We start from the raw sequence: 27,590 nt of genomic DNA on the forward strand, positions 1-27,590 counted from the left end.
GTTGGTACACATAATGCAATCAATACCGCTGCATGTCCATCAAATGTGTCATCATATGGCTGGTGTATCATTCCCAGCACTGCCATGTGTGTCCGAATGTGTGACCAGGGATGTCACATATCACGGGGAATATGTCCCAGTTGCTACACATCCCTGTACACCATTGTAGAGAACTGTACATACGTCAGTGTGGGAAGCATGACGTTCACTGGTGAGGTGCATCACACACATCGGCTGTCCGTATACACATGTGTGGTCACCACAGTGTGTGTGTGTCTGTATGTATGTCTGGTGCTTGGTGTGAGTGTGTATGCTAATATACGGTGGGAAATTATCACTGGCCCCACGTGTTGACTAACCTGTAATGGTGATGCATTGCACAACCCTGTTGATGCCATAGGTCCCAGCCATACTGGCTACCTGTGCATGTCCCTTCTCTGTGACACATCGTGTGGGTGCATAGTACTGTGAGGGTGATGACCACAAAGGCAAAGGTCCCCAGCTGCACACTATGGGGTGTGCGTTATTGTGGTGTACACCCCGTGACTGCGGCCATGTTCACGTACTGTTACAGGGTCCTACTGCTGCACAGTGTGGCCTCCAGCTACCAAGTGACACTTCACATCATCATTGGCCAGGCCGCTGTGTACAACCCCTGCACCATGTCACCATACCTGTAATGTGTCCTGCTATGTATGTCACATCTCTGTCCAGTGTAGCCTGTGGCACCGACCACATGTATCAGGTGCAGTATATGTGCGGACATCTGTGTCATGTTTGTGTGTCCAACAGTCAGGATGAAGGTACATGTAGCATGTTGATATTGCCAGACGTGCCTGTGTGTACTCCACAGTTACACGTGGGGGACTGCAAACACTGCTACCTGTAGGCACATGCAAGTACACCATAGGAGGGAACCAGGGTATCACAACCAACATGGTGCTACAGATGTAACCGAGACACATACTGTGAACACATCACAATGCATGCTGCACCTGCACTACATGGTGTGACTGGTGCATGTCTACAGTACACAACCTATGTCACATACACAACTCAGTATTCACACACAACCACTGCAACATACACATCCCTCACTATGCATACACAGGTATTACATACACCTCTCACTATGCTGTTCACCCTGTGCATCAGAATATTTGTGCATAACCCTGCACCGATGGTGTGGATGACAGGGATGCGGCACAGGCTTCATCATATGCACAGGGTGATATGTTTGCCAGGGGCATAGGCTGCACACAACCACTGCAACATACACATCCCTCACTATGCACACACAGGTATTACATACACCTCTCACTATGCTGTTCACCCTGTGCATCAGAATATTTGTGCATAACCCTGCACCGATGGTGTGGATGACAGGGATGCGGCACAGGCTTCATCATATGCACAGGGTGATATGTTTGCCAGGGGCATACGCTGCACACAACCACTGCAACATACACATCTCTCACTATGCATACACAGGTATTACATACACCTCTCACTATGCTGTTCACCCTGTGCATCAGAATATTTGTGCATAACCCTGCACCGATGGTGTGGATGACAGGGATGCGGCACAGGCTTCATCATATGCACAGGGTGATATGTTTGCCAGGGGCATAGGCTGCACCAATGGATAACATCATGTGTGTGTGTAAGGGCCAGTGAGTTGACTGGACATGTCTGTGCAGAATGCATGTGGATGTTGTGGAGCCCTACAGTTGTGTTTGCTGTGTGCGTGTATGTGTGTACACAGTTCTGCCATTTGTGATGCCTACACGGGGTATAATTGACAGCCCCAGATTGTACAGTGCAGGTTGTACAGCTCACTGTGTCCGTCCATGGCCACATGACCTGTGCCTGCCTGGGGTTGCACGGGCACTACCAGGTGGAGGCACAGAGTGGCTACTGTCCGACGACACATGTCCGCTGGAAACGTGTCCCCGCTGAGACTGTCAAGGGCCATGACCACGTGGCCTGCTATGTCCTGGTGTTGACAGCGCAGCAGCAGCTGCACTGCTACTGCTACCGGCACTATGACAGCGGGCATGTGAGGTGGCACGCTCACGTCGACCTACACTAGGTGGTGTTGCTGGCCTACGTCCACGTGGCCTACGCCTCACTCCTACCAGGTGTTCCAGCACAGACAGCTCCCGCTCGCGGATTGCCATGCCTCGGTCAAGGATTCTGACCATTTCACCTAGTCGCCTATCCAGAACATTAGCAATCTGCTGTTGAGCATTTGCCAATGCCTGGATGTTGTCATTTAGGGTATGGATAGCAGCCCTCTGCAGCCTCTGCCCTTCTCTGTTCTGCCATTCAGCACGTGCCTGTGCCGCCATTACAGTCTGGAACATGCGTCTGGTGATACCAGCTGCTGCGCTCTGTCCTGCAGGTGCATGTCTGCCAGAGGTCCTCCTACGAGCAGCACCAGCCACATGTCTGTGTGGCACATCTGCAGTCATTACACTGACACCATGGTGTGTAGACACACCTTCTGTAGCCACCACACGTTCCTGTTCCACGCCAACAGACGCTGACTGTCCTTCCTCTATGGCCACTGGTGATGCGGTATGTGTTGGCAGCAGAACTGTGTGCGGGGAAGAGGGGGACATAGCTGGGATGGTAACCATTGGCACAGATTCAGCCCCTGACAACCCTGCCTGTACCTCATGCATATGTTCATCACCACTAGTATCTGTGGGGACACTAACATCAGATGGACCGCAGGAGGGTAACACACCTACATCACCTGTGAATGCAAAGAAATACTGTAAAGTACAATAGACACAGACAACCACACACACACAGACACACACAGAGACACACACACAGACACACACACAGACACACACAGACACACCATGCATGTGAGTTGTCAGCTTAATAGTGTTAGTAAGCATACCTCCCTGGGGTGCACACTACAGCAAGCAGGTGTCATTATCAGTAGCCATGCAGTTCACACAATCATGGTAGTATGCATGCATCCCCATGATACACCATGTGGCCCAGAACAGGATAACAGTACACATGGCTGACGTGACCTTGACATGTAATTTGCTGACATGTGCATTAACATGCATACATGTTTGACACAATGGTGTCCTGACACATGTACAGCAAATAATGGGCTTCACATTGCAGTGTTGTGTGTATGCCCTCAGATAGAATGCATGTTTAGCAAATGTGCATGAGCACGGGAGGGTAGTGTGAGCCGTCTACATTGCTATACAGTGTGAAGTACACAGTATGCAGCATTTGTGTCCACATACCTGGCATATGTTGTTACTTTACATTATGTACAGTGACACATGCAACTACATGGGATATAATAGCCATATGTGCATTACTGACTTACCAGGCAACTCCAGGCTCATTGGTTGGGAGACACCCACCTCCACGATGGCAGCTAGTGTTTCTGGATGCTGTTCCCTGGGTGTCCCCAGACTGGCCAGTAACTCCTTGGTGTGTGTGAGTGGGGGCTGGGTTGGTGGCCCACCACCTGTTCCACCTTGTTCCCTGGCGATTACAGTGGCACGCTGTTTTGCATGTCGTATCAGGTCCGTGCAGTGTCTGCACACCTGCTGGTAGGTGCGGTTATGGCCACCCACATCGTTCACCCTCCTGCGTAGATCCTGCCACAGGTCATCCCGCTGCTGGGCATGCTGTGGCACATGGCTGAACAACAAGTCATAGTTGTCAGGGAGCTGTGGGATGAGGACATCATCCTCCTGGCGGGTGTATGCTGGGAGGTGTGTACAGGGCATTATCTGTAAAACATAATGATGGTGACAGGTCACAGTTTCAGAGCTGTACAGAGATACTGCTGCACATACATTTCTATGACATCTACTGCATCTGCACAGTTATCTTTGCAAAGCACCATGACACTGACACGACTGACGTGTTTGTGTCATACATGTCACACCCATTATGCATTGGATATCATCACCATATATGTGTGTCACCTCATTACAGTGTTCATACTCCATGTAAATGCTGTCTTGCTGTGGGCATGTCTATTTGCCTGCACTTGTGTTCTTACCTATCTGCACATGCCTCAATGTGTCCACGGTACTACTGTTAACCTGGATGCTGTGTATATGTCACATATCAACACAGACACAGCCGGAATGGACTTGAGCAGTGGCAATGCACACATACGCATGGACACCTGTACATGCATGTGTTTTGCCATATACATCTACACAGCACTGTACAACTGTTCAACATCCTGACACGGATCACCTGTATTACACATGTGATAGACATGGGACAATGGATAGTCAGACGACATTCGCAGGGATGGTCATCAACCATAGCATGTGCGGGCACGGTTTCCACGCTGTTACAGATGGCCATTGTGACACCGCAAGCTGCATCAGTGCCACATTACTGATCCAGTCAGTTGATAGTACATGTACCATGCGGCCATCACACCATGTATGACTGGGATGACATCTGCAGCTTTGATGGACAGGGTTGCATGGTATGGCAGGAGTATGTCACATATATGGCACAGGGATATGTCCAGCCTGTGGCGATCCTAGTATTAGGACGGTGACTGTCCATGACATATGTCATATAGATCAGGATATGGACATGTAGCATGTCCATCATCATGGTGTAGCAAATGTCCTTCTGCAAGGTAGATGGCATGCTGCATAGTGGAGGTGTGGATTGATAAGGCTGTTATCGCACATCCATGCATAGCCATTACCCCTTACAGGTGGTATGTGATCCAATATTGGTCACCACAGTGCTGTATATGCCTGGCCACTGATCTCCGTGCTCATGGATGGCACCCTGACATGACATGGGTACCTCAGATGACTACCTAAGGGGCCTGGAGATGTCACCATGTCAGGGGTGCACTGCACAGCACCATCCCTTACACAGTGTCCATAATGTTGACCACAGCCTAGGTAGCGGTTTATGGGTACAGGGATGTTCACCTAGCGGTGACACTGCTGGTATCATCCATCAGACTGTGCACACATGTCACACACCTCACACACACAGCCCATTCTGTATTTTGTTCACAACACTGACACAGCTAAACTGATAGGTCATGGCCATTCACAGCCTTACATACACAGATGCCTAACATTTGTGTGTGTGGTATGGGCTACAATGAGGGTGGGGTACAACACATTAACCCTGTTCTACTGTATCTGGCACAGATGTGCTGTGCACATGTCACTCTTGCACCTTTTGTAGTTGTGGGTCTGTCAACAGGCCACTGGTGGAACACACCTGTGACATGCAAAGGTATTTGTAATCAAATATCCGTGCTATCTTGTACATCTGTACTGCTAACATCTACAGTGCTAATGGTTCATGGACATGCACACCATACTCAGCAGGGTTATAGTGCGGTGCCACCCTAAATGACTGTCATCACCACTTGTGGGTTGATATTATCCAACACCCTATCTGTATTGTATGGTCATGCTAGGCACTTGTTCAGAACATGTGAGCATGTCATGAGCTAATGATTACTATAGCACCCATTCCACACCATTTCCCACAGGTACACTGGCTGTCCTACACTTCCCAGCTTGCTTAAGGTATGACAGCTGTTGTACACATGCATACATATCCTGTGGGACATGGTTGTATATGCAGGCATGTCCAACTGTCACGTACCAGTGCTACTGCCTGTCTATATGAGGGATATGTCGTACATGTGGCAATAGAGCAATTGTCTCGTGTACACATTCAATGCTTACTTCCCAACATACGGCACTACAGCCTGTGGGGGATGCACGTCTGCAGCCGTGCTGGGCCCATAGCTCTCAGGTGTACCTCATTACGGGGAACGACTCATTTGGGGTTCTAAAAGGTGCATGTTCCTCAAGGTTCCACATTGGAAGGGTCTGTCACACATTCATTGTTGTACATAGTTTACCTGCTAGCCATGGCTAGATAGATGAGAATCATAGTAATTCATTGGAATATCTGTTTTATACGTAAGACCAGCCTATTTTAGCCATCATATGCCCTTCCTAGTTGACGCTGTTAGTAAGCCAGTTGTAAGTGTTCCACGTTTCGCCCATTTGTCACACTGTATGAGGGCTAATGTTCTTCATTTTGGGGACAGGAGGCTGACAGCTATGGCTGGGGGTAATGCTGTCGCCAACCCTGACTGCACCTGACAGTCATTTGGGGATGTGTAACATTCGCAACACACCCCATGCATCACATAGTCTCACATAATCTACACCACTGGCCACACCTATGAGGACAACCTGTGCAGTACTTCTCCATACTCACTGTAGGCACCAGAGGTAGCCCACATCATGGAAGACAACATCACCAGCTTATAGCCCACAGACTCATGTGTGCCCACCACATACAGCCAATAGTGTGTTATAACATTCACAACACACCAGTCATAGCTGACTCTGTAGGGTGTCACACTGCAGTTCCACACAGCAGGCTACACAAGGCATTAGTCGCTTACATCTTGCTGTCGGGTAACTGCTTCTGCAACATAACCTATGCACCCATGCCACACCTCACCAGGTACGATATGTCTGTCATTCGCCATGTTAGTGTGACTGCCCTGTGATGCCACTTCACAGACTACGTGTGCAGGGACATGCAATAGCTCACCAGTCTTATAGCACTGAGGGTGTAGGCCTAGCCCTGGGGAGCATTTTGCATTCGTCCAGACACGATACCACTGTACAATGACCGACTGTGTCACTTCAACAGTTGCCTATGCTCCTATTGTCATTCCACAGGCATGTGGTATCTGTCCGCTATGACTGTCCTGGTCAAACACAATGCTGTGGCACAGATGACTTGCACCTGTCAGCCCTGGGAGTACAGCTCACATGCTAGGCTCTTGCTGCTGCTATACTGCCGGTCCTGCACAGTTTCCAATAACTGTCACCGGCAGGGCGGTAACTGGCATGTGCGACATGGGGTCATGTGACACATTGCTTGCATCTTCCCCTGTGACGCACGCAGGCAAGGCACACCTTATAATGCACCACTCCAACATCTCTGCAGTGTCTGGGACCTGCCTGTAGGCTCTGCAGAGCACACCTGCAATGACAGGTTATAGACGGACCATACCTTCCAGGCACATACCTGGACCGGCACACCCACAGCTGAGGGGTTCCCATATCCCACTATGTTTTGCACACATCCTGGCAAGTTGCTTAGCACAATGCATCAGAGGTGCTCCACGTGCAACTAACTGTGTCTGGGACCGCTATACACATTGTAACAAGTGACAGAGTCAACATCATACCCCACGGGTAACATACCTTCTATGGTGGTATAGTGGACAGTGGGCCTCAGCTACTACTGATGTGTGACTGACACTACCCCACACTTCACTGGGATAGCCACTCATGTACCGACACATCCATGAGTCATACCCTCCAGTCTGCTGGATCAACACATACACACTACCTCCAAGACCTACATTACCCTTGGCATGAACACTACCACCATGTGACTGGTGTTACACACCTGGGGTTATCCCCTCATTGGTGGATTCCGAACATATGCTAATCTACCTTGTTAGCCACATCCCTGAAACACACCCATCACAGCATACACAGTACATGTGTACTACTACACCTACTACAGACGTCTGCTGACAGTGGTTGTTAACATCATGACACCCGTGCAGATGGACAATGCACATACAAATGCTGACACATACCCCAGTGCACTTAATTAGCATGTACACAACTGCATGGATCATGCTATTCCACACAGAGCCATGATGCTACACACCAGATAACAGACGCCACTCTGGTGGTCATGTTCCACGGGCATATGATGTACAACAACAGGTGTAGGCTGTTGCACAGTGGTGTACATTCCCATGTGTGGGGTGGCTCACTGGTCAGCCGTGGTGGGGCCACAGGGTCCCTCATCACATACTCCAAGACTAGCTACGTAAACATGACTGCCACACATTCCGGGGTGTACCACCAGGCATTATGGTGGTATGTCAGTATTCGATGGCAACACCCACATCTGCTGTCACATACAACAGTCACTCAGGAACATTGCAGACCCAGGTATTGTTGGCAGCATGCTGGAGGATGGATTCAATGCTGACAGTACACCCTCTCACTCACTACAGGGCCGCAATCCATACATGAACATTGTGGTGTCCCTATGGTCACACCTACACAATACTGACCTACACTCTATGTGTCCTGGGACACTGGCCCCATGTCACCTTCCAGCGTCCCAGGCTGTGATGTCCACCAACTTCTGAATTACTTGTCTCCCCACTAGGCCACCATATTCAGTAATAGCCTTGTTTCAGACATTGTAGACCCTGAATGGCACACAGCAGCATTTATCACACTACACACAAGTGGCACCGTATTGCACGAGTGGGACTATAGTCCTACACACCTGACTGGATTGTTCTGCGTGGCTATGGGGCACATCGTCAAGGACATCATTCTCAGAGACATTGTTGGTCTCCCGTCCTCTGCTGCCACCCGGATTGGGCTTGTTAAGGCCAGAGCATGGCCCCTACACATGGTGGACTCCTTTCATACAGTTACCAGGGCAGTTGCTGATGGTACGGGAGTCCACACATCCTACATTGTCCTCTCATTGCCTTTCAGCACCATTCCCCATTCTGGTATTGACAACATACACATCCACCTGCACATCGTACCCTGTGTCTCAGGATGTTATGCTATGTGGCTCATGGACAGGACACACAGTGAGGCCAGCATACCATAGTACCTACTACATGTCAGGTACTTTGGCATACCACAGTCCTCAGTCATAGGGCCCCTCATGTTAAGTATATGCTTCCCTGTGGAACAGGCTGGCACAGGGGACTTTCCCTGCCTAGCTTTAGAACCCCTACATACCAAGTGCCAGGATTGCTCCACCAGCTGATACTGACTCCAACCATACGGGTGTCGCTGTGACAGATACATAATATGACTATCATGGCATCAAGCTGAATGACACAAGGTGCATGCACATCTCCTTTGCATTACACCATTCACCCACTGACTATCACATGGATGGTAGTCCCCTACATACATATCACATTGTACATGTTTGCAGTACACACATATGTCGCACCCACTCCTGTGGTTACTGTATTGCCACTGTGGCATGGATATCCTCCTACGTGGCCACACCTATCTGTACTGGGTGTGTAACTGGTACATAGGCACCCATTGTACCTCTGAACTCAAGACATCTACACACATTCAAGGGTACACCACCCCATTTAGGGTGTACCTTACACAACAGCTACAGCTTTACATGCCACAACATTAACACGCCATGATGTTTACTGAGCTCCAACAGTTTAAATATGCGGCTGCACTACGGACACCACATCTGTACACATTTGCATACTACATACTCAGGGGTGACCTCTGCTGATCAGACAGGGCCCATGTCCACAACATTATTGATGGATATACTCCTCATACGCAACATAAGCAGAGGCCACTGTGAGCAACATGCTCATGAATATGTGCACACACGCCACAATGAGTGGGATGTGCTTCTGGGTTACATTCACAAACAGGACACTCACCATGCTGTGGAACATAAGTCCTCTGTACATCACGCAGGGACACTCAGTAGCACTGTTCATGTGATACCTCCCTTGGTGGTTGGGAGACACATGTAGGCCTGGGATCACTGCAGTGGCTGTACTGTGCAGTGGTGCAGGTGACACCTGGCTCTGCTCTTCACAGGACACTACCCTGGAGAGGTGCCACTAGTGTGAACACTGTAGTTGTGCTTACACATGGACTTGACAGACTGCATAGTACCCCACTATGCACCTGTGCAGCTATTACATGTCCTTTGTGCATGGTTACTTGGTAGCCCTTCCATTAAGATTAGCTATCATTCTATTACTATGTCCCATACCTACAGGCCATATGTATCCTGTTATTGTACATACCAATAGACGATACCTGTGGTATGCATGATATGCCTGTTATGCTGTGTAGAATATCTGTCATATCTACCTATAATACTATACATTACACATATTTCACATAGTATCCCATAATGCAAAGCATACTTGCTCAGCGGGACCACCTTACATATGTCATTAACGTTATTTACACATACACATGCGTGCTGTGACAGTATATCAACATATACTATCCCCTGCTATGGCACGTCCTTGTTGGACATACCCTACCACTGACGGCGGGTTGTATGGCATTGTTCTGTTTAATGGCCTCATGTAGCATCCCTTCTGGTGTCTGTGCTGTGTACCTTGTGTCCCACTGCTAGACGCACAGATTCTACAAGCGTTAGTATGCTCAGCAAGACATCACTACATCAATACCTTTCCCCACTTTATGCATTGCGGACACGTTTAATTAATGCAAACCAGGCTATACATACAGTAATACTAATTAATACAGATCATGCTATACATAACCTTACATATCGGGCGTTCTACATACCTTGTTGTCATTACGGCATTTTGTTTCTATCTCTCTCACAGTGTTTCAACTGTTTTTCGGTATGAGCATACGGTTTGAATGTCTGGCAAGTCATCCTTATATACGTCGATACCTGAAACATGTGGTTTCTTCCCGCCAATTGGTGTTCCTGAGTGACTAATTACTTGCATATCAGCTGTGCAGCTACTCCATTCGCCAATTACGCGGCGACAGTGGGGTATAATTGGATTCTCCACTTGGGCGTTGCCTATTTGCCCTACCTTCGGGGAGACGATCTGTATTGTGTTTTGTTATGAGTAACTGCAACTGTTATGCATGGAGACAAGTATAGTTTGGATTCATGTCCCCCGTGGATTGTGTGTGACAGGTAGAGTATTTGGTTCAACATGTGGGTGTACCTGTCATCCCGACGTCTGTTAACGGAGTATTGCAATCAATACCTGTAACATGGCTGTTTGCTCCATTATACAACGCCTGAATTTTGCATGTCGCCTTTAATTGTGTCTCTCACACGGTATGTTGTGGTTTCTGCAGATGTAATTGACTGACTGGATGTTTGTGCTGGTATTACAGTTTGTATTGCTTTAGTTTCTAGTGTGGGGGATGTCGGTGGTTGTACGTAACATATACGGTTTGTGGGCCTTGCATTTCTACATAATCCGTATATATGTGTGTGGGCTCCGTCCCTGATTAGAGAGCTAACAGTTAGTAGACTTATGTTACTGGATTGTACGTTGGGCCGTTGTTAATTGGTTTCTATATCGTCTGCAGGTGAGCTTGCTACTTGTATACCTCCGTAATTGCAGCGATATATCAGGGGATATGTGTAAGTGACAGCTATCCCTTGTATTTCTGTCCCAGATATTTGCAGTCATTGTGGTTGTGCTGTTAAAGGAGCCTGTTTGCCATGGGTTGCCACCTTATCATATGGTCATTGTTGGACACTTGTGGGACACAAAGCAGTGTTTACAGGCCAACACGTAGCCACGGTCAGTACACAGGTAGCACATACTTTTATCCTCACTACATACCTATTGTTGTGACTTTGGATACTTATCATATTGCATGTAACATTTAAGTTTCTTACATACAGGCATAACTATTAAATACGACTGTTACATTATATATGGGACATATTTATGTCCTACCATCTCGGACATTTGCCATTTGTACTGTTTTATGTCAGGACACACCTGCCCAGGGTGGGGATGTCCCTCCTACTGTGGTACAGGTAGTAACCGTATGCCTACGGCTAGCTATACCCACACCTACCATACTGGTCTGCCTCTGACTTGGCACCAACATACACATGTTGCGGACACACACACACATTACAGTCACACAGAAACGCACATGGCACCCTCAACGCACACTTACACAGACTACGGCACTCACCAACACAGTTGAACACAGTACCTACGTGGACCGCGACACCGTCAGCGGTGACTAACTGTCCCTTCATATCATCATACTATTACTCGCGGATGTACTGTTCGGTACTGTGTTCTATCGGTCTTTCAGCCTCGTGGTTACGCATGTCGGTATGTTACACATTCCATGGTTGGCGGTATCCTATTTATTTGTACCTCCAAGATGTTATGAATGTCGTTGAACTATCTATCATATTTGCAGATATCGCTGAATCCATCTATATCACCATATATCCCTGTATTGCCCTTTCTATCTGTATTATATATAAGCATTTTTGTACATATATATATATCTATATATATATATCTATCTATATATATATATATATATATATATATATATATATATATATATATATATATATATATATATCTATATATATATCTATCTATATCTGGCGGGAACGTGACAGGCACACAGCACCACCATATGCTGTAAGACTCATGTACTGTTCAGGTGTTGGCATTCCGTGTTGTACTGGCTGTTGTGTTTACAATGTTTGAGAGCTGCCTATGTAGGAGTCACACATTGGGCCACCTATACATTACAATTTACAGGTGGTCATGTTTGTGTGCCATCCATTTTACTGTGTGTGCAGGTGGAGAGGTGTCAGTCCATAGGGGCCTACATGGTCAGTGTATGTGCTATACGTTCCCTCTTTGCCAAGGCGTAGGCATATTGGGCATGCCTCCGTCTGCCTACTGGGGCTGGCACAGTGTGTTCATGGTCTGAATCCCTCTGTGCCTGTACTGGCCTTGGCAATTGTGGTGGGCTATGAGGGCCTTCACCATTTTGTCTCTGCTGCAGCTGCTTCCGCAGGATCATATTATGTAGCATGGCACATACTATGACGATGTGGGCATACGTGCCTGGAGAGTACTGCAAGGCTCCACCAGATGTATCCAAGCACTGGAACCGTGATTTCAGCATCCCGAACACATGCTCTATGATGATTCTGGTTTGTGCGTGTGCCTCATTATGGCGTTCTTGCATGGGTGTGTGTGCATTTCTGATGGGAGTCATCATCCACGGCTCCAGTGCATAGCCAGCATCCCCCACGAGATGGCCATGTGGGATGTCCCCCCTGACAAATACCTGATACAGCTGTGAGGCATGCCAGATATGGGAGTCATGGCAGCTTCCAGGGCTGCCAGCATACACATCCATGATAATGCCCTGGGCATTGCACACAACCTGGCAGTTGATGGAGTGGAATCCCTTGCGGTTTATGTAGTGCATACCCTGCTCACTGGGTGGTGACTTGATTTGTATGTGCATGCAGTCTATCGCACCCAGTACCTCCGGGTATTGTGCCACACGGTGGAAGTGATGCATATTGCTGGCCAACTCCTCCTGAGTACTGGGGAAGTATATCTGCTCATTGGCATGTGGTAACATGGCATCCAGGAACTGGTGTAGTACCCTGGATGCTGATGCCTGTGAGATACCCATTATATCTCCAGTTGGCCTTTGAAAGGTACCTGTGGCCAGTATTTGCAGGCTTACACATACCTTCGTGTCCACTGGTATGGGTTCCCCTCTGTTGTTTCTGGTTCTCAGGCGTGGCCGGCACAGCTCCACTATTTGCTGTAAGATGTCCCTGTCCACCCTGTAACGGTCTACTATCTCCAGGTCATGTAGCCCCTGGTAGGTTACCCTTGGTCTGAACACTCTCCTTCTCCTCCGAGGCCTGCGGTGGTTGTCGGCATCATCCTCCACAACACCGTCAGTCTCTAACACATGCTGATGAATCACAGCTATGGCAGCTCCCAACATGTACATTTTAAAAGTTCCCCGTGTGTTTCCACCTATGGTGCGGTGTTTGGGAATACACAGGTGTGTGTTGGGTGCTTACACACTTTATACTATTGTGCTGTGAACACCGATGATGTCATAGGGTGTGTATGTACGTTCGTAGCTACAGGTTATGTTATGTGTTTTACTGCCGGAACTACTATTGTGGTGCCTTTGGTGTTGAATTACATTTGCCTGCCGTGGATTACCTCTTGACCTTCCCTTTACATTTCTGCGTGTTGCACCTACCATTTTCTGGTGTGCATCCTGCAGCCTACTTTCATTTGTACTTTCCTGGACCTGGCGTATAAGGGTTTGCTTTGCTCTGCTGTGTCAGGTCTCCTATCTTTGCAGTCCAATACCTCCCCTCCTTTCTTTGCATTCACATGCCTCCCCTATCCTGTTTTGCAGGTTTCTGCAAGCGGAATTCTCAGCTGCCGTCGATTGGCCTTCGTAGGTTGATTGGTGCTGATTGCTCATTAGTACTCCAATTACCCTACTTCCGCATTTCCTTCTTTTCTTCCCCTGACCTTCCTGTTTGTGCTATTGTTTGCGGCGCGTGTCCGATTACTGCGTTTCGGGCACCTTTTCATCCTTGTACACATGTGCTTTTGGCCACCATGTGTGCTCTCAGCTAAACGATTCCTCCCCACCCCTATCCTGCAGCTTTGCTTAGCAATAGACAGGCCAGATTTGCAATGCTGCAATGTGCTTAGTGCTACAGTGGCACACCTCTCTGTTGATGTCATGTATCTCCTCTGAGCCACTCCTCAGTGTTATACCGCTGCGCCGTATGGTACAACCTTCCTCTGGCGGGACATTTGCGATTCAGTATTATCTGCCTCATTTGCATGGCATTGACTACTAATTCATAGTTACCGCGCCGAACACTATCGCAAGCCCTTATCAACCCTTGCACCTTGGTTGTGGTGTTCCATGCCTACCATTGTGTGTTATGCTGTAAACCTGCTTTCTATTACGTTGCGATTTTATGACATTTTTATATTATTTCTTTATGTTACGGCTTCCGCACACATGCCCTGCGGTTCTGCTGTTCGTTACTGTGGACATGACATTAAATGTTGTTATTTACGTGTTATGCATCTTTTCTTATGCCATTGGCTGTGTATTTCGCCATTGGCATATGTTCACGTTGTGATACCTGGGTCTGGCCCTCTTCCATAGCTCTTATGTTTGGGAAAATGTAAACCGTGTTTTTTGGTTTACATTTCTGTGGGCTTACGCTACGCCTGCACCACTTCATGAATTGCTATATGCCTTCATTTGCATGGTGCAACACTGCACATGGGGTGATTTGCATACCTACGCCGGGGGCTGTGAAGATCTGGCGTACGCCGGTAGTGCACGTGGAATTGGATCGTACCTGAATCGCTCGGCGGCCATATTTGGCATTATAACGCCTACGCTATGCATGCGCCTGGCGCAAGCTTCATGAATCCCGGGGCAAATTATTCTATGCTACCCATCCAAGTACAAACCAATACCCTCGAGCCAAGGAACACCAGTAGTGTTTTAACGTTCTTTATTTAGGACTAAACGTTTTCGCCTCCGCTATGCAAAAGCTTCATCAGAAACAACAGAATAAAAAGAAAGAGCGCCACTTTTAAACAGTGAATACATGATGTCATTTCCTTAGAAACATTGTTGCCAGGATGAATCATACAAGGGGATATTCACACCAAAAGAAATGTTAAGAAGTACAAATTACTTAACCTTAAAGATACATAAAATCAAATAAAACCATGATATTACATTCAATATTATATGTAGTAAAGGTCACAATAATCATTAAAAATGCATTTATCAAAAAACATGAATTTAAAATAAAGAACGTTAAAACACTACTGGTGTGCCTTGGCTCGATGCTACCCATCCAAACAAAAAATTAATCAATATATCTATGATATAAAGAAACAAATTTGAACAACGGGTGTGTAGTCAAAAATACTTTTTCCTGCCAACGTAACACAATGTTAGCAAAAGAGGGAGCCACTTGTGCTCCCATAGCAACACTTGATTTTTGTTGATAAATGCCATCATAAAAAGTAAAATAATTATTATGTAAAACTAGTTCTATCAAAGTCTGAAATAAATTAATATTTACCTGATTAACTTGAGCAACATCCTTAAGGTAACATTTCATAAAATCAATACCATCACATATGGCAAATTTTACTTTGGTCAGATAAAATTCCAGGATTGAATGAACATATTAACATCAAATGTCTGTTGAAATTTAAAATTTTATAGCATATTTCATATTTAATGTTATATTTCTGTTTTGAGTTTGCTGTAGTGTTTTAGGTACATCATTTTTTATGTAGTCATAAATGCAGTATTTATTGCTATTTTTGACTTTAAATATTTACAAGTTTTAGGATTTTATACTATGATCACAATAAAAAATGTTATATATATTTACATATTTATGCATGTATTTTTGGATAATTAATTTATTTATGATGTCACAGGAAGTCTTTCTAAACTGAATCTGATTGCTTAAGGGCTTTGAAGATACGGATATTTAAATTGAGTATACTCTGTGTTGTATTTATTCTGAAGAAGTTCCATACAATAAATGGGAATGAAAGTGTTAATTTTTATGTGTTTTTATTGGTCTACAACCTACTTCTGCTGATTTTCTAAGTCAACTCTGCCATTCCAAGGGTGTTTGGTTGTATTTATTTATGAGTCTACGTCAAAAGACCGAAGACCCAGATACTCAAATAACAAAACATCAAGACCATAACCACGAAACTCCAGTTCATCAAACCCTCACAATATTGAAACCCAAAACATTGAATGGTAAACATTACCAGAAGTCTGGTATGCACTTAAAGGAGCTGTTCTCCCTGTAACTACAACTGACAGGAAATCTGTATTACCAGTTTTGCAGGGAGGCAAGCTCCCCTGCACCCCCCCCCCCATGTGCAAGGCTGAGCCCCCCAACTCCAAAATCGCACTACAGTGAGAAAAGGGTAAATTTCCATATCCTCACTGTACCACAATCTCTGTTTAAAACCACTGGTACAGATTTCTTGTACGTTGTAGTTAAAGGGAGAACTGTTCTTTAAGTGCAGACCAGACATCTGGTAATGTTTACGGATTGATGTTCAGGGTTTCGTTATTCTGAGGGTTTGATGAACCAGAGTTTCACAGTTATGGTCTCAGTTTTTTATTATTCAAGTATCTAGCTCTTCGATCTTGTGATGCAGACCAATGTGTGTGTATATATATATATATATATATATATATATATATATATATATATGTACATATATATGTACACACGCACACACACACACACATATATATATATATATATATATATATATATATATATATATATATGTATGGGATCACTACTAAATCTCTAATACTTACAATACAGAAGATCAGAATCCTGAGACCAGATACCAGAAAGACGAGAAGACCGGAAGACCAGAAGCACGAATTTCAAAATTGCGAAGTACGGAGATGCTGAAGTATTGCTTCTGGTGTTGCGGTTTGTGAATAGGTAGTTGGAAGGTCAGGTAAGTATCTATGTTTGATTGTGTTGGTTAGGGGCTTTAGTTTGTTTGTAAGTGTGTGTTGTGACTGTGATGTGTGTGTGTCAGGGGAATGTAGGTATTTGGTGGTGTTTTTGTGTATTTGTCTGTATAGTTGGATCTTGGAGTTAGAATATTTAAGTAGGGGGGTGTGGGGGGCACATGTAGTGTAGGTTTGTGTGCTTGTGTTTTGGGTGAAGGTGTGTGTATCTGTATGTGTGTGGTGTATGTTTAGTGTAGTGGTCGGGATTTTAAATTTTGCACTGCTGGTTTTCTGGTCTTCTCGTCTTTCGGGTATCTGGTCTCGGGATTCCGCTCTTCAGTATAAGTATTCGGGATTTAGTAGTGATCATTTATATATATATATATATATATATATATATATATATATATATATATATATATGTTACTTTATGAACACATTTTCTTGCCATACAGCTTTGATATGACTGCTTGTGGTTCTGCTGACATCACCAGTTATGTCTACTTTGTGCTTAGTTATTCCCCATAGACTGGGGCATATTTCCATATTACTTGGCTAGCTACAATTCTTGCACAGAGCTTGGCAGACTCTACCAGATTCTGCAAACCTTATAGACATCTGACAAAAGATGTTAGTATACTTCCCCGTTGATGAGTTGGCAAACCATATATTCTGCCAATTTATTTTAGTCTATCAACATTTCTCCTTAATATATTTTTATATAGCTCAGAAAGCTACAGTTCTAACTGTGAACCAAATTACCAGGGCTTAATCAGTGACTCAGGCAATGAAAGAGCCAGCAGTCTAAAATAGGATGGAGCAGCTAATATCAGTCTACTCATTCATAGGGAGCATGCATCTCTGCTGTATGACTAACATTCAGAGGAAGCTGGGTGTTTAGCCATTGGCAGAAAATGTGGAAGATAAGAATCCACCCAGAAGCATACATTAATTTGCTGAAGGATAAGCACATGTTCAGAAGTGTATATTTGTCAAGATAACTCATCTGTTATTTATTTATTTAGTTATTTAGTTATGTATTTATTTATTTATTTATTTATTGCATTTGTTGACAGGGACAGTCTAACTGGGTGCAAGATCCCTTTTCACCAAAGGCCTAAGAAGAAAAGCTCCAAAAACACATGCAAGATAACAAACAATGTATCCAAAAATGTTATACAACAAATAAAATAGAACAAAGCAATACATCAAATGTTTTACAGTACATAAAATGGTACATCATTATAACATTCTGTGTTTAATCTGTTTGCCATAAGAGTAACAAGTGATAAGCTGAGGAGGAAGGCCTAATGGCTGCCTAGATGTTGGTCCCCAATCATGGGCTGATGCTTAGATGAAATTGAAAAGAAACATATTCAGAAAAAAAGATTCCTTTGCTGTGCTCCTCTGGCATTGATATGCACAAAGGAAACATTGTCAACATTTTACCTCCATTTTGCTTTCCCTTTAGCTATGGAGTCAGATGTAATCAGCAGCATCCCTACAATGTAACCTTCCATCATGGACCCTACAGTTTGCTATATTTCCATTGCTTACCTAAGCAGTTTGTTTGTGCGCCATATATTCCATAACATTAGCCCCCATACACTGTTTTACTTGCTTAAGAAGTGATTCCACCTAGGGGTCCTCAACTGGCAACCCATCTTTCTCAAAATCACAGCAATATATCCTTCATTAAGTAATCAGTTACTTAACGTTTCTTCTCCTCTATCACCTGTGTGCTGTACAGCTTCATTTTCTCACCTTTCATCAATTCTGAAATCCATTAAAAAGTGCTCGCAGGTAAAGAGTAAGGGAAATGTCTTGGTCTCCTGGTCAAATAGATATCTACCTTTACTAATACTACTTCAGAGTTCTCAAGAAGATAGGTCACAGCCATAGTGTGACTAACACCATCAACAAAACAATTAACTAAAATAAACAACATTTCATATGACTAAACTGAGATGCAATACTAACAGCGAGGAAAAGGAGGAAGAATAAGAGAAAAGATAGAATACTAATGGAAGACCCAGATTTGCAAACTGTGAAGTAGGAATGTATAATATTTGATTGGAGGGGAAAACAACTGAGTATCACAGACTTTGATCAAAAATTGAAGAAACCCACAAGGTGATAAAAACATTCCTAATGTGGCATTTGCCAAGACATTGGGAATTTTCTTAGCTTGAAGTGAGAGAGCCTCTAGTAAGCAATGATCATTCCACAATATGGCTTGGATGGCGAATAGGGTACAGGGATTAAATAAAAACAGAATTATGGGATTTGAGGAACATAGATTTCAAGAAACTAGTGGAAAGACAAGTACCTCACACTGTGAACGGAAACCTGTACACCATGGTAAAGCAATTTTAAGAAGCATCAAGAAAGGCATGTAAAAAGATTAAAGAGTACCATAAAGACTAGTTTGAAAGATCAAAAGTCCAAATCTAAAATGCTTTCTGTTTCTAACTCTCCTCAGTTCTGCAGACACTTCATGCTGGTTCAGACAGATGGTCAGCTCCTTTGGGGTGATCTGACCAGCCTCCCCCTACTAAACATGTCAGGTGTTCCACTGGAGGACAGTAAGCTTATGAGCAAACATTGTTGCAGACAGAGCTGGCTTGGCTGGGTATGTCCCTATCCTTTATATCTGCTGTGATCACTTGCATAGGCCACAGAGTATAGTTTGGAAGTGTCCATGTGCTGGACCCTAAGGTGGTAATACCTTCTCAAGTTTCCCACATATCTTGCCTTTTTGCTATTCTAAGCTCTGATTTCCTCTTGAGGTACAGAAAATAATTCACCTTCATTACATGTAATCCTTTTTTTCCCACAGAGAAAGTAGAACAAGACGATTCTTATCATTCTTTTCTCCTTGACATCAAGTTCTTGAACTGGACAACACAGTGGTGCAGTGGTAGCATTGTCACATGACAACAAGAGGTTCTCTTGTTCGATTCTTGGCTGTGGTGCCTTTTGTGTGGAGTCTGCATGTCTTCCCTGCATTCATGTGGATTTCCTCCGAGCACTCCAGTTTCCTCCCATGTTACAAAGACATGCATCTGGAGCGTTTCTCTCTGGACCTCCACTGAAAATTGGCAAGTCGGACTTTCCCAGTTAACAAATGATAAATAAAAATAAATAAATCAGTTCCAGTGCATGCCTGAGCTGTGAAGGAAAAATGAGTAGTGCTGGTCATAGTCAGAGCTTTATCCCTCTAAGTCAATGGCTGCGGGTCATCTCTTATTTTAAAGTAACTTAAATGATTTAACACAATCTTGAACTCATCTCACCTAATTCCTCCTTAGCTTTAAACCTCCCACCTTCAGCTATAGTCTATGTTTTTTGTTACCCATACAAACTGCAATAAAATATTAATCTTATGCAAACTGCAGTGAATGTTCACTCCTAGAAATATATGTTTATCACCTATGAAAAATGTTAATCTGTCTGTTCTACTCTTTGCTGTATAATGACATTTGTAATATATTGTAGTAACCTTTGTAAATGACCATATTGTTCTAGGGCCTCCACTGAAGACTGAATTACTACCCGGTCAGGCTATCGCAGTAAGAAAATACACCTAAATAAAATAATATAAATGAATATAAATAAGAAGACAGCCTATATGTATAATTATACAATGAAGAGTACTTACTAAGCCAAAACATGCATGCTGATTAGAGAAACAAATCATTGTTCTTGTTGTATTAACTGTTGAAACAAGTTCCAGTATTTCTTCAGCACTGGCATTAGTACTAACATTTAAAATGAAAAAAAAATGTTGATAAATGCCATTTCATTTTAAGCACTGGTATATAAACTCGTTGCTGAAGAAATTACAGTATCATGCACTGTATCACACCTTAACTCACACTGGTGTTCTAATGTGTATGCTTCACATTAGTCCTGTTTCAATTTGGAAAGGGTTAAGATGTTTTTGTAAGTGATTATGTATTATATTGCTACTTTACAGTTTCTGCAACTAAGCCATGACAGCTACATCAGATACTATGACTACAGCTCACTTAGCTGCCCAGGTGAATGAAAGTAAGGAAGCCTTTACCGTTTTCTTTCTCCTTGTATATATACTTTCCATATGACTCAGTTGTTTGATTTAAAAAAAAAGGAAACTCTAATGTAAACGTTTAATGAATGCGCAGGATGCATCCAAGATGCCTCAGGCTACTAGGAATCACTGGAAAAGTACTAAAGAAAATGTATACAGTGATATTATTTAGAAAAGGTAAGTCTTTTTCTTAAATAATATAATTTTGTAATAGCAATAATCCACTTGTATGTGTGTTTAAAGCAGGATTTACCCACAGTTTGCTTTGTTTAACCACTCAGGCTTTGTCCTCATGATCAAACCGCAGCAACAGTGGATAAATCCTAACTTCACCACTTCCAGCCATGAAGTAGTACTAAAATGTACATGTGGCAAGCAAACAGTAAAGGATCAAGGAAAAAGGCTAGTTATAGGGAAACAAGAAAGAAGATGAGGACAGTAAGAAAGACCATGAGAGAAAGGTCTGTAACAAGCAGAGTGAGAAATTGTCCAAAACATTTCTTTGGGTACAGAGAAGAGAGTATAAGCAACATTTAAGAGGTAGAGCTACTGGAAACACCTAGATAAGAAGTGAGGGGCTAGGCAGCAAGAAAACGTATCTTTGTTGTCAAAGAGCAAGGAAATGAGCCACACTGGGTAGTCTCAATAGGGTAAAAAGTAAAAAAGAAAAAAAAATGGATGGAGTGGTTTTGAGTGGGGTTAGAAAAGGTGAAAACCACTGTCAAAAAATTGCTAAACTGCGGTGTTGGAATCCAATAAGCTGGATTTCATCTGCTTACACTTATACTTTGTCACCTTCTTGGGAAACAAATTAAGCTGCACTTTGTGAACTACGTGTACCAAGAACTGAATAGTTGCATTTGCCATGTAGCTATTTCATTGAAATCACTCACTTATAAAACTACACTGTGCTGTACAAATAATGCATCCTTTCTCTTTTTTCCAATAAATAACTCCCCTATAGTTCAACTCTTTGCCTCTTTCTAAATGTGATGACAATATCTTCTAACCTAAAACATTTAACTCAGACAGTACTTCCTCAGAGGATCAATAAAAAATTAATACAAAGCTGAATGAAGAAACTTCAGGCTAGAAGTTGTGTCATTTTGAAAGGAATACAACACAAAAATGCCTTCTGAGTTGTAATCTCACTGGAGAAGTTTTGTTCAGCTTCGTTCAGCTCTAAAAATCACATACAGTGATCCATGCTTTGTAGATGAGTTCATATGTAGAAAAAAAGCAATCCTGCACATTATGTTCTTGTCAAAACTAGCTCAGCTGGGAAATCATTTCTGAAACTGTAATCTGCTTCAGGAATTCTGTGTGTTTTATCACTGAAGTAGCTCTGATATTGTGATTTGGCATAATGAAGACTGTGTGTTGGTAATGGACAAGTACATTTGTGCAAATGGGGTAGATGTGCAAACACATCTGAAGCATGATATATGAAAATCAATGTTATTTGGTGTTCTTGTCTGATTGAAATGTTTGTCAACAGTAAATATTAAATCACTTGTAAAAGACAACAAGAGTCGCAGACATGGCATTATTAGTCATAGAACACTACTTTTATCAGGTCTTTAAAGGGAGTTAAAGCAATCCTCAAACATCATCCAGCAGTTCTGGGTTTGATTCCCTTGCCACTAATCACTTACTGTGTGACTCTGAGCACGTCATTTAATAACAGGTGCTATTGCTTGGTGGTCTTACCCATGGAACAAACTGAATGAACACAAAGTAGTTTTTTTTTTATATCTACTAGTGATGAGTCCAAAGTTAGTCATCTTCACATTAATCAAACGGGGGATGTCCTAAGTGATAATTAGACAGCTTGAATTTTAATTTGAATGTGGCTAACTAGAAAAGCCCCATATGAGATGTGAAAAAATAAAATCCTCTATGATGTCCCTCTGAATGTTAATTTGTTATATGGCACCTGCAAACCAGTTAAATAACGAAATCTATATTATCCACAATTAGAAAGGTTTACAAGCTTTGATGGCCAATAGGAAATACCAAGGAGGTGGGTTCCCTTCAGAATTTCGAATTCTTAAAACCTCAAATTCCATATGGTTGAGACCATATTATCTAAGTTTTAGAACTTCAACATTCTGAATGGAGATCTGCATACAGCACTGAACTGGAGATTTCCCTTTCCCTCACTGTAGTGTGATCTCGGAGTTGGCATATTTAAGTCGCAGGGGGTGTGGAGGTGCAGGGAGGATTGCCCCCTGCATAAATGTTGAGAAAGTCGGGCTTTGTTTGGATTTATTTCGGAATGTCAAGATTCCAAAACATCGATCATATGGTCTCGACCATATGAAATTCGAAGTTTTGGTAATTTGACACTCAGAAGTGAATCCGAGGAGGTATATGCTGCATGCAAATGTCAAAATAAAGATAATCACGCAATGAGACAGACATGCCTTTCTCGTGCAGATGTCTTCATTCTAATTTGCAACAAACACCCAAAGTCTTAGAATATAGGCTCTGCAGGATTTACACTAAAATTACACATAAATAACATTTAAAGAAGCCAACATTACATGCATGCTCATACATGTAACAAGATGTAGTAATGTAAAACATGCAGATACCTACAAAAATGATATAATATAGTTATTCAAAACAGACCAATTTGTGTTGCCTGTAGCATATGCGTCGTCATTTCTAGCCATATCTCAGTAACTCCTGCAGCCTTACCACAGTGGAATTGTTAGCTACTGTAGCGATCTTATCAACTGAAATAGAAACACTTTTATAATCTGTTCTAGCACTGTCATCTCAGAAGTGGGCATATTCACTGGATTTAGGAGTTGCATAAAGTGTACCTGATGTCTCCCAACAATATCCACAGTAAGGGTTAGAGTTTCACCAGCCATACTGAGAACAGTCTGGACAGTATCTAGTCTCTAACTTGAGTCACCAGATTGTTTGTCAAAATTTCCTTGAGGCCATCAGAAAGTTATTTTCCATTGCCTCACCAAATTTATATTGCTTTCCTCGATAGTGGGTATCTAGGAAACATATTTAGAGATTATCCTCCTGCAGTGTATGGTACTCCTCTGTATTTAATAAAATACACCAATAGTCAAGCAAATTTAACTATTCCAAATCAGTGTGCACCACACAAGATACTGTAAACAATAATACATTATTGGTATCCTTAGCACTTCAAAGCGAGTGAGGTTTGATAACCTTGATAAGTGAAAAAGATGGATAAAGCCCGACAAAAAAACAGATGATCCGCTTTTGACTACTGGTTTGGGTGATGGAAGATCTGGGATAGGGTGGAAATGGCAAGGGGTTGATCCAGTTATCAAATTATCACCACAAAAACAGGCTTTGCTCAGTAACAAACTGACCAAGACTCAACATCCCGAGCTTATGGTAGTAGTCCTTTTGGTATGTGGATAGATGCATGGCAAAGCAAGGGGAGGGTGTGGGATACTCTGCTGTGACACTGATGTTTACATCAACCACCAAGCATGGAGTCAAGCCCTAAGAAACAATGCTGTCTTCCAACAGAACAGGGCGGATTGGGATTACCCGATTAGAAGGGGCTATTTCAGAGTAACCCAGTTAAGCCTCCTATACATAGCACAAGCAGAAAACTATGACTCAAAATGGAAAGATGAAGAAATGGGGGGGGGAGTTCACGTAGCAGGGAGAGCCTGGGATTTTGGATGCAAACCTTTAAGGAGAACAATAATCATACAAAATATTATATTCATAAAGTAGCAGAAGGTATTCTAAAAACTAAGCCAACATGGGAATGGAGAAAGGAGATTATACTGATAGGGGTGACTGCAATTTGAGATACAGACAATAGGCAAGAAGGGGCAGGAGTATCTTGGGGAAAACTGGCAAAGGAACCAAGGTAATGGGAGCAAATAACTAGACAGGGAAAGGCAATAGAATGGCAAGATACTAAGAAGTTATTTGGACTGCAGGTTAGAGACTGCCTTCCATATCAAGGATTGATATCAGAGTACAGGTAAAGAGAAAGAAATAGGACGGTCCTAATCAAAAGACCAGCACTGGTAGAGTTCTTAGTAGAATCTAGAACAAAAGTGGCTATAAAGAAAGGAATAATTAGTAGAGGATATAATATATTGCATGATAACTATAAGAATAAATCAGAAGAGTTTAGGAAGAACTGGGAAGAGAGATTGGATAATGAATTCACAAAGAAATAATGGGGGGTGGTATATGTATGTCTCCCACATATGCAACAAAATCTAGAAGATTTAGGATATTTGCCTGGAAGTGTTTACATAGATATTATTATACCCCAAGCAAGCTCCAAAGAATCTTTCCTCAGGTAGACAGCAAATGTTCAAGATGTGATGAGGAAGAAAGAGGTAACTGGAAACACATTTTCTGGGAGTGTAATGAGCTGGCTGACATTAAAAATTCCCTGCAGACTGCTGTGTTGGAGATGCTGGGTGAGCAAATTGGAGTGACTAGGGAGATGATGTTTTTTGAGCTATGATATAGAGTTGGATTTGTCTAGACATAGTAAGGCCTTGCTGAGTCTAATTATGATGGCTGTCAAAAAAGCAATAACTAGAAAATGGAACCAGAAAATAGAAATCAAAGTCTGTACCAACTTTGCTCAAAGTAAAAAAGATAGTAACAGAGATACAACTACTGAAATTAGGGTCTTTAGAAAAGGGTAGAAGTAAATTACACAGGAAAAAATGGGAAATGTGGGACCACTACATGCAGATGAGGAACAATGTTTAAAAGGAGGCAGGATCTGAATGAGCTATGCAATGTTTGACTGACAATGACTGGATATATTAAGAGTGATGGATAATGTTTGCAGCTACAGTTGTGTTGGCACAGTTTGTAAGGCATAACTTTTGCAACTGAGATTGTGCTGCTATATTTTATTTTCATTTATATACGTGTAAGATTGTCTGTGTCACACATGATAATTTAATAAAGATGTTTTTTGTAAAAATAAAAAAACAATGCTGTCATTGTTTGTGAGTTAAGACACAAATCAACTATGTGGTTACCTGTTTGATGGCTTCTTAGCTGGTTCTCCCCTCTGTATTATTGATATCTAGTACATAAAAATGAAGAGGCACAAATCATCCTGCAGTAGGATTGATTGTCATCATGTATGAAGGAAAAGGAATGCAAACTAAAAGTGAGGGATCTCATTTAGTTTCAGTTTGCAACACTTTTTAGTTGGCATGCTCAATATCCAAAACAAATTGGAAACAGCAGTTGTATAGGTATTCAATACATATTAAATCATCACATAATAATAAGCAATATTACATTCCAAATTTGTAGTACTTACTGAGTTAGCACCTTCCTGGCAGCTAATCACCAGCATTTTTTAATAAACTAACTTCTAGGTAAGCACTTCAAAGGCAGATTGCATTGTTATTGCTGTAGTTACAGTAATGCCATTGTTATATTTGATATAATTCCATTTATCTGGCCATATGTTAATAACCAAGTATTAAAGGCAGCAGTGTGCAACTGATACTCAGACTGCCAATACAAAATTCAGCTAGCATGAAAACATCCAAAATATTAGGACCACAAGCCTAGAGTCTTTCTGCCTCCATGGCCATACTGTTGTGTCACTAATCATGATACCGTCATCACTTAAAATCAAACTTAGTCTCAAATAAGTTATCCTTCTAGGCCTTTCCAGTGGAAACTGCAATACACTAAATTCCATAGTTATGGAATATAGTGGAATAATGTTCCCCACTAACTAAAATGCATAAGTTACCTCTGCTTTTAGGAAGATGTATTGGTAATGCATAACTATATAGGTACATTTGTAAAAAAATTGCTTTGGTGGAATTACAAAACTAATAAGCTATGCACAAAAAGGTCCAGTTTAGTGTTCAAGAACTATGCTAGTTATTGAACCAGTGTAATTAAAGAAGTACAGAAAGCAATTATTTATAAAATCTTCCAAATCTAACTACATATGTAACTTGATGTCAAAATTAGAAAAACATGGGATCATAGGAAGTAAAGGGCAACACAGTCACCAGAACATTTATGCATTGCCAATATCAGGCTTCATACTTTTCTCTCCTTCCCTAGAAGGATACATTAGGTCAGTCATGGAGTAAATTTATGGGTACACATGCAGGTTTATGTTGACTGATGCTAGGGTGTTAATTTGACAGGGATGGAAAGTCTTTCAAAGGTGGGGTAGACCTTTGGTAATGAAATGATAATAATAATAACACTAATACTAGGATCCTTACCCAACTGCTACAGTCTCATCCTTCTTGGGCAGATAT

This window comes from Protopterus annectens, chromosome 1.part0, assembly GCF_019279795.1.
Source record: "Protopterus annectens isolate FY-2018-M chromosome 1.part0, PAN1.0, whole genome shotgun sequence".
NCBI classification, from domain to species: Eukaryota; Metazoa; Chordata; order Ceratodontiformes; family Protopteridae; genus Protopterus; species Protopterus annectens.